Genomic DNA, 9,878 nt, shown 5'->3' with positions numbered 1-9,878 from the left:
CATCATGAGAAGGCCGAAGCCCAGGGTGCGCGTGCGTTCGGCGAGTTGGTGGGCCACCTAACATCTTCTCTCTTTTTTTTTAATTTTTATTGTGCTCTCCTCACGAAGAACTGAGAGACCAGCAAGCCAGCCTGTCGTGGATGCAGTCAGTTCTATCATTTCCTCTCATTTTGTATTTTTTCCATTCATTCTTTATTTTCAAATTTAATATTTACATCTTATTTAACAATTGTTACAAAATTTCCGCAGCAACGCGCGGGGTATCATCTAGTTACCTAAACTAGGAAGGAGGCAACAATGAAAATATTGGCTATTGAAACGTATATTTATTTAGGTTTAAATTCTTAACTTGGTACAAGCACTTGTGTTTTCTAAATATATTTTAGGATCTAATAGTACTGTGTTTAGGTGGTAGAAGACCTCTTGTCTTTGTTGTGTTTAAAAAAATAGAGAAATTTTGATGTGGGACATCGGACAACATGGTAAACAACGAAAATTGATGAGTATCATTATGAAATCACTGATTATTTGCCGTAAGACATTGCACTGATTATTTTTATTCATTGCTCAGATTTCAAGAAAGAGAAGGTTCGGGAAGTGTATTTTCTACCTTTGTCTTCAACTTCCACCGGCCACCACCGTTGGCCACCATTGTCGTCTCCTCCATCTTCGAATCCCACCCCAGCGCCTTCACAAAGCACCTCCTAGAACGCTCCACATTTGCGTGCTCTCCCGCATCGCCACGTCAACCCCATGACTGCGAGCTCGCCCGCGCTGTTGCTGCCACGACCACATCATGGAAGGAAGCATGGGGCTAGGTGGCGGTGCCCTGGACGCGCCTCGTGCGAGGGCCCATTGAAGGATGGGGAGCAGGGCAGGGCCAGGGCCGGAGGGAGGTATGTCGTTTCACACTTGATGTGAGACGTTACCATCATGCCAAACTGAGATGAGGACAAGGGCGAGGACAATGTTGCCAATGCGGATAACATGGTGGATGAGGATGAAGTGTAGGCCTGGGCAGCGGTGGAGAGGGGTCGGAGGCAGTGATTTGGTGGCTTGGGCGCACCCAAGCAGGGGTGCGTGGGAGGGGAGAGGAGGCAGGGGCGTCGCTACATAGTAGAAGAGGGTGGGCCGGAGTGGCGGTGGCATGGGCATGCTTGGGCAGGGGTGCATTGGAGGTGGGCAAGCGTCAGAGCACGAGCTAAAGGGAGACAGGGAGGACAGTGGTGTTCATCGCTGGAGGTTGAAGATAGGGGTAGAAAAGACATTTCCCCTACCTTCTCTCTCTTGAAATAAGAGAAATGAATAAAAGAATCCGTGCAATGTCTTACGGTAAATAACCGTGATTTCATTATGGTACTCAACAAATTTCATCATTTGTGGTGTGAATTGGCCAATACCATGTTTCTCTAATGTCCCACAACAAAATTTTCCGAAAAATTATTATAGGTATAGTGCGCATTACAAAATCTAACATCTATCCCCATTTCTTTTCTTAGACACCCAGCAAAAAGAAAATAAGGAACTCCTTATTGATTATGTGCCCTGTGTATACAAAAGCTGATGTAAGCAAAGCCATATAGCTACCTCATGTACTACAAAACCTGGTATGAGAGATCCTCTAACTATTGAAAGCGGACAAGTTTGTCCTCTAGCTAATTTATTTTAAATAAATTAGGAAAACATGAAACTAGTACCATTTTTTTGTTTTTTTAAAATATTTATGTATTACTGTGACCTACTTTGGTTAACTACTTAAGTTGTCTTTTTTGGAACTTTATAAGTTGGAACATAAATAAATAAGTTCAAATAACTTTACAGAAACCACTAACATATAGACAACATTTCTAAGAACAAATGGTACTAGTTTTGTCTTTTTATGATTAAAGATAAATTAGTTATATTTTTCTAGAGATAAACCAGATTTTTCATTATTTACAACTATAAAAAAACCAAATTTGGAACCAACTAGACGAGCAAATTTGTTCGGTTTTAACTGTTGGAGAGTGTTCAATACCCAGGTTCAGAGTTCATTACCGAAAATTAGATTGTCACACAAGTTGTAGGTTGTAAAATAAACTTTTACCTCTTTACAAAACAAACATAGAAATTTGTGACCTGTGTAACAGTGATACACTTCAGATGATTAGCAAATTGTATTTGTAATAAAGCGCAGCTCGGAAACTTGGGTGAATTCTGTAATTTATTGAGTGGAGGTGGAAATCATGAGGCTCAAAAAGAAACGAATGAAATTCATAGTAGGCTTCTCTAAGTCCTAGAGTTCGGATCCAATGCGCTAACTTAACAGGCCCTCGTAAAAATTGATCCATGTATTGCTATTTTTAGTTTCTTACCGATCACAGATTGTACTTGCACTTGGACATGTATACATGCTGACATACGTAAAAAGATGGTGAAAGAACAGGGAAGAAAAGTCTGTACACAATTACAAAGAGAATGCCGTCACCCAACAACTTGGGAACAGATCAAGGCTGGCCATGGCTGTTTGCTCTATCATCTGCACTTTCTGCAGCCACCATGCTCCACCCCAAGCTGTGGAATAATGATGTGAAGCGAGGAGCTGAGGTACCTGAATTCATTCTCTTCTCCAAACTCTTCGATTCATCAAGGAGACGAGCCCTGATCCTCTGATCAACCTCACGTTGTGTGATTAACGACTGATTCATCCAAACTTGCTTGAGGACGAGCACTTCACTCCACTCCACAACCGTGTCATGGCTGGATTCATGTCTTGAAGGAACTGTTAGAGCTGGCCATGGACTTGAGGTCCTTGTACGGCCCCGGCACAAGCTCCTGCTCCATCCCGGCCCGTTTCCTCTTCCTCTTCTCCCACATCCTGTAGCCCCAATACGCTCCGGCCGCAGCCAGCGCCACGAGGACCAGCGACAGCACCACGATCGCGGCGGTAACGCCCGGCGACATGCCTCGCCGCGCCGAGGCCGAGCTCGCCGTCGCCGCCGACTTCCTGACCTTGAAGTAGCCCACCATCCGGTCGTCGGCCTGGTACACCAGCGTCTCCACGGGGAAGTCGATGAGGTAGCAGTACCCGCTCGCGCCGTTGTACACCGCGCCCCAGCAGGTGCAGTTGCCCGCGCACGCCAGCTCGCACCCGTCCGCCGTCGTGTTCGTCTGCAACGGCAGCTCCTCCTTGTACGCCACGGACACCCGCGTCCGCCGCACCACGTCGAACTCCAGCTGCCGCGACCCGTTGCTGCAGAGGTCGCCGGTCTCCTCGGCGTGGCACGGCGGGGAGCTGGTACTCGTGCCGTTACTGTCGAGGCACTGGCACTGCGCGTTCCCGGGGACGCACAGGCCGTACGCGCCGCACGACGTCGGCAGCTCGCACCGCTCCGCGATCGCCTTGTAGTCCGACGTCCACGCCTTGGCGTCGCTGGTCCAGTAGTACGGTACGCGCGAAGGTTGCCGTCGTCGTCCAGCGTCATCCGCCTGAAGACGCCGGCGAGGTTCAGGGCGAACGTGTCGAACGACTGCACGTCCACCCTCTGGCTGCCGCCGCCGCCGCCGCCGCTCTCGAGGTAGAGGCCGAAGAACCCGAGGCCGTCGAGGCGACCGTAGATCGGCGGCGCCGTGGCGTTCTCCGGCTGCGCCTCCAGCGCCGTGTGCTTCCAGTACATGGGCGCCGTCGCCCGGCCGCCGTCAAACTCCATGTGCAGCGCCATGTACGTCTTCCCGAGCCGCAGCGCGAACCGGCGGTTCGCGGAGATGAGCGGCGGCGACGAGGCGGTGAAGTTCTGGTCCACGACGAGCGTGTCGGACGGGTGGTCGAAGCTCTGCCACGCCGGCAGCGGCCTCGCGTACCGCTGCACGACGAGGTTGGAGGAGTTGAGCAGCGCCACGACGTCGCCCGCGGTGTTGAGCGTCCGCCACAGCACGGCGCCGTCGTGGGCCGTGAGGACGAGGCTGGTGTCGAAGGCGAGCGTGGCCGGGCGCGACCAGTCCCCGAGGTTGGCCGGCGTGGCGCGCCAGACGGGGAAGGAGGACGGGAGGTGCACCACGGCGAGGTCCAGCGACGCCGGGCCCACGCGGAGGAAGCCCAGGGCGAAGACGGCGCTGGTCGCGTACAGCAACGGCTCGAACGACGCCGCGGACCCGGCCGCGTGCGTCGCGGTGAAGCCGTTAATGAGCTGCGTCGTGAGCTCTTCTTCTCCCTTGGCGCCATCGACCGGGAGCACCGCTGGTGATCCCACGCAGAGGAGGAGGAGGAGGAGGACAACGACAGCGGCGATCGCCGGATCACACTTGCCTTGCCTCATTGTGGAGAAAGTCAAATGTTCGAGAGAGTGTGCATACTAAATATGTGCATCGGGATTGGGCGATTGGCATAGGCATTTTGGGGAAGGTCAACGGTCTGGCTGCACTGTTGCAGGCAACAATGCCTCTCTCTCCATTCTGGTCAGGCCTGCCTCAAGTTGTCCATGGCCAATATAAAATGATGCAGATGCAGATGCCCAATGTTGTGGGCGAGATGAATGTGCATCAACTGAAAACATTGCATCGTCTCCAAATTGTAAGTTGCAACAACAGGCAACAAAGTGCATAGTGGTATGAACTGGCAAAAAGGTCAACACAAAGTTGCCTGCCCAAAAGTCAACTACCAATTTTTTTTTTCAAAAAACTAAAGGGTTTTGTTAAAAAAAGGTCAACTACCTGTTCTACTTGTACTACCTGCCTTTAATTTCTCCCTAGCTTTTCTGAATTATGAAGGGATGTTGCTACCTCTCTGGATCTGGAGGTAGATTTCAACCCATCCGGTGAATTTACAGTTTTCCTCATCATCGTAGCTCTACACAATACGTAATGTTGTTTGTATGTAACAAAAATGAGTTGTATGATAAGATGCGTGGTATGCCTTACCCATCCTCGAGGGCATCTGAAGAACCGACATCCTCCATGAAGCCCACCGTCACCTCAGTCATACACCTGCACTACGCAGTTGTCACCGTGGTAGCATTTTGGCCACTCTTCTTTCCTGTTATCATATGGTCGCAACCTACTTGGTGGACGGAAATCCTTCTTATCCTCCAATGGGAAGTTCTTTAGTCGATCTAGGTACCAATCTGGACCATAAGATCCTGGCCAAACCACAGGATCAGTTCCCTTTCCCTTCCCCTTCCCCGATGCACCCGACATTGCTATGGACTCCCTCTGCTGGGTGGTATCTTCAGTTTTGCGCTCGGTGGCCACGAACAACTTCGACCCATCGATATATAGCAAGTGCCATGGACGTGGGCTATGTAGCTCGATGTTACAACTTTCTGAAAAGGCTATGTAGCATGTAGTGTACGTAGCATGCAATGTCGAAGTGAATACTCACTAAAAAGGCTACATCCTATATTTGTACTGCCATTAAGTGACCTGACCAAAGCCTGAAAAGTCTACAAAGCTAGACGATGGTGACATGAAAACTCACTAAAAAGCCTACAAATGCAGATGTCGGCAGAGTTTGGAGGTGACGACTGTGGATTCAGTACGTTTCCTGTTGTGTTGATGTGAGTACTCGCTGCAAAACCTAAATAACGATGAAGTGATAACTCACTGCAAAGGCTGCGTCCATATATGTGTACTACGATTCCTTTATTGAAGTGATGGTACCCTGAAAATCTTCCATGAATATGTCATTTGTGGATTCTGAACGACTGTGGCTGCCGCTTCACAACGCTCTTGCAGATACAACATTGTGCCCCTCAGGATACCCTCCACAATTGCAACCAAAGGAAGTGATTGTGTACCTTTGAGCACCCAGTTGTAAACCTCCGCTAGATTCGTTGTCATTATGCTGTAGTGTGCACCAGAGGTGTCATGCAGAAACACTTTAAAGACCTGCCCCTTATGTCAACAAGTTTTGCTTTTAGGCTCATTAGGATCGGGACCAAGGCCTTGCGGCTCCTCCTCTCATGCCACAACAGGATGACGACACACTTCTTTCATGTGGCTTGTGGTCAGCTCGTCTAACCGTTGCCAAAGGAAATCGAATTTTTTTTTCTAGGTTCTGCTTGCATGGGCTCTTGAACAAGTCCATCAGGCGCTTGCTCCTGAATTGCTTGTAGAAATTACTAGCTAGATGCCTCATGCACCGGCGACTTTGTATATTGGGCCATTGGACCACTGGATCCCTACCATTCTTCAACTTATCCACTGCACTCAATAAACCTGCATTACGATCATGCAGGACACAAACATTATCCCTTTCTTCCACGAGAGCTCGGTTCAGCAACTTCAGGAACCACAACCAGCTTTCGCTGTTCTTCGATTCAACCAGGGCAAAAGCAATAGGCACAACTTGGTCGTTGCCGTCAACCCCTATGGTTGTTAGCAACGTACCTCTGTACTGCCCAGTCAAGAAAGTACCATCGACACAGAGCAGAGGTCGACAGTGCTTGAAGGCCTATATCATGCACCCGAGAGACCAAAAAGCTTGTTTAAGGACACGGTCTCCCTTCTCGTTGATGTAGTCATCAATATCAATTACAGTCCTAGGGTTTCTCGCTTGAATGGTTGCCAGAAGAGTTGGTAGGTGGTGATATGAGTCCTTGTAATTTCCGAACCTCTTCTCCAAGGGCAGCTTGTTTTGCTCTCCAAGCCATGTCATAAAAAATCTCATAGCCACATCTATTCTGAATAACAAGCATTATCCTGAAATGGAGATATGCCAACTTTTTCAACTATTTCGCCGTACATTATGCTTGCCATGAATTCCGCCGTCATGTTCTTATGCTTCATCAGCGTTGTCTGCAGCATGCAACTGTGTGGTTGAACAATAGTGGCTATAAAGTTGCTCTCGATACGTGGCATATGACCATGAACACGCCAAGTACAACCTGGGGTCACACACTTAACGTCCCACGTCGTGGGGTTAGAAATAACCACCTTAAACTGCTTCTTTTCGAAAAAAGCCCATCCGCCGAACTGCGTGCTGCAGATGAACCTTGTCATGAAACATCTGCCATTGTCTGACCTCAATCCTTGAATACTCCCATGATGAATGATGACCATCATCGACCGTCAGTGGCATCTGGTGCTATGTGAGCCCAATCCTCAAGGGATATCGGTCTCATCGTCAAAGCTCCTACCTGCCAAATTCATCCGTGAAGGCGAGGTGCTCCACATCGTCAGGCTCCATCTGTTACACGGTTCTTTCGTCCTCCTCACCCTGGTCAGCTTCCATGTATGGACCATCCTCTTCCGCTTCTCCATCCTCTGTCGTGTTCTGAACCGCCTGAGGATTGCAAACATAGGTCTGCTCAGCATTTGCGGCCTCTAAGTTGTCCTCTGCTTGCACCTGTGTTGCTACTCTCACCCTGCATGCCACCATCCAGGAACTCAACAAGCATGATGTTAAAATAATTACGCTCCAACGCCTTGGACACGATAAAATGTCCATTTCTTCGTGTTACTGGCCTCGTACAAGCTCCCACCTCCATCCATTCTCCTGCAATTTTGGCACCAACATACTAATCCTGAAACGATGCTGGGAGGGCGGAACACCCAAGTATTCATGAAGTCAGGCTAAAACTTGTTTCTGGCTATAATCTAGCGGCGAATTCAGTTCTATGTCAAAGACCTGGAACTCGCGAAGGTCTAACCCCGCTGTCCCATATCTGAATTTCACCGTTGCCATGGTAAATTCTAAAAGGGACTAAATCGGTCGACATTACTGCTCACATCGTGCAAAGTATCGTATCAGTTAAATGAAGTACCATGCGAACCTACTCTAACTAACTAAACTAAACTAAAAGAAAACTAACCCTAATAGCAAACTACTAACTAAACTAGCCGTAATCTAAAAGTAACACGACAAACTGCATATCCGATCACTAACTAAAACTAAACCTGATAACTAAGTAAATCGAACCCTACAACCTAACTAGAAATAACTAAAGACAGCTAAAACTAACCCTAAAAATGTAGCTAAAAACAGGTAATCTACAACTAAAACTAACCCTACAAAAACTAAATCAAACTAAACTAAATAAACTAATCTAGCTAAAATAAACTAACAACTAAACTAATAACTACAACTAAACAACTACAACTAAAACTAACCCTAAAAATGTAACTAAAAACACTAATGTACAACTAAAACTAACCCTAAGTAATCTAACTAAAATAAACTAAATAAATAAAACTAAACTAACTAAATATACTAAGTAATCTACGTAAACAAAACTAAACTAATTAAAAAAATAAAATCAAACTAAAAATAACTAATCTACAACTACAACTAACCCTAACCCTAAAACTAAATAAACTACAACAAAAAACTAAATAAGCTAAAAACTACAACTAAAAACTAACCCTAAATAATACTACAACTAAAAAGTAAACCTCAAAATAAAACTAAATGTAATAACTTAAAAAAAGCATACCTGCACTGCGTCGGCGGTGGGGGGTGGCGACGCGGGCGGCGGCACCGCTGGATCCGGCGGCCGCCGCCGAGGGGCGGCGCGACGGGCAGGTGGCTCTACGGGCGTGACGCGGCGGCGTAGCAGTGCGAGAGAGAGATAGAACGAACGAGAGAGAGAGAGAGAGAGAGAGAGAGAGAGAGAGAGAGAGAGAGAAGAAGAAGAAGAAGAAGAAGAAGGGCACGTAGGCATTGACGGCCTGTCGGCCGGCGGAAGGGCGACAGAGTCGTATCGGCCAACGGAAGGCCGATAGGACCGCTGTACAGTCGGCTACTGGGATGCCAATAGGATCATATCGGCCCTCCAGTTGCCTACAGGCTTCCTATCGGCTGTCCAGTAGCCGACAGAATGTTATATCTACAATTCTTTATATCCAAATGCTATATTTGCAATTATTAATTAAAAAATATTATTTAAAAAAATTCAAGGATCTAATCTAGTGTGCACATCCCATTATTGCGTGGCTTATCTATTTTTCAGTTCAAATCTTAATACATACTAGCAGTAGCTTGCTCATGAAAATGACGGTGGGGCACCTTTCTTGAGTGCATGCATCATCAGACATCATATTTTCACACTTCATAGTGATTCATCGTCAAACAATTTGGATATAGAACATTCATGAACACAACGCATCATCACTGTTTGGCTTCAAGATTTCTCTAGGGTTATAGTGGAACTCGCCCTGAGGACTTATGACTTGGTCATTGACAAATCCTGCTATTGTCTCTTGAATTGCTTTGAGGTGGTCTCGTTCCATGACCCTTTGCTCCAACCACTTCATCTTCAATTTGAATTAAAGGAAAATATATATCAAAAATAGTAACAAATACAAGGAGAATATATAAGGTACTTTGAGGATCTCTTCAGGAGTTCGCTTTGAGAACGCCATGAGGAACTCGCAGACGTAGTATCCACACAAATTGTTCCCGGGTTCCTGCCGCAGGCACCACTGTACGAGAAAAAGATTACCCTCGTCATCCCGCTCATGAACATATATTGAAGCATGATATATAATAATTAATTAATAAATAAGATGTGGGGAAGTAATTACAGGTATTTGGACTACACCCAGTGGTGCTTTGCAATCCGGGCGGTATTTTTTAATGAACTTTTGCCAAACCCTGCCAAATAAAATTAAAAAAAATAATTGCATCGTTAAATTAGAGCATGGTATATAAATTAGCTAGCTAGCTAGTTGTGCGAGAGACCGAAATTACCCCTGTATAATATCTATCATATCTTGGTAGTCTGATTGCTCTTTTCTCAGCGAGTCGAAGATTACAATTCGACTATCGGATAGATCAATGACCATCATAATCCAGTGAAAGCTGCCATGTTTATCCTGCGCACATACATGTGGCGCATAACTCATCAGAGAGACAACTAAGGAAAATATAGAAAATGTGCACATGCATGATCAATCGACATTAT

The 9,878-nt window shown here is 46.7% G+C and overlaps 2 pseudogenes; both read right to left on the bottom strand.

Annotated features, from left to right (window-relative positions):
• Positions 1-2,745: 2,745 nt before the first annotated feature.
• On the bottom strand, positions 2,746-4,295 carry LOC136506701 (PAN domain-containing protein At5g03700-like; annotated as a pseudogene).
• A 1,321-nt stretch (positions 4,296-5,616) lies between these two features.
• Positions 5,617-7,054, bottom strand: LOC136507010 (uncharacterized; annotated as a pseudogene).
• Between the last annotated feature and the right edge of the window lie 2,824 nt (positions 7,055-9,878).

The sequence above is a fragment of the Miscanthus floridulus genome, chromosome 15, assembly GCF_019320115.1.
Source record: "Miscanthus floridulus cultivar M001 chromosome 15, ASM1932011v1, whole genome shotgun sequence".
In the NCBI taxonomy this organism is placed as follows: Eukaryota; Viridiplantae; Streptophyta; class Magnoliopsida; order Poales; family Poaceae; genus Miscanthus; species Miscanthus floridulus.
Note: the sequence above shows the minus strand (reverse complement) of the source record. Positions and strands in the feature narration are given on the sequence as shown.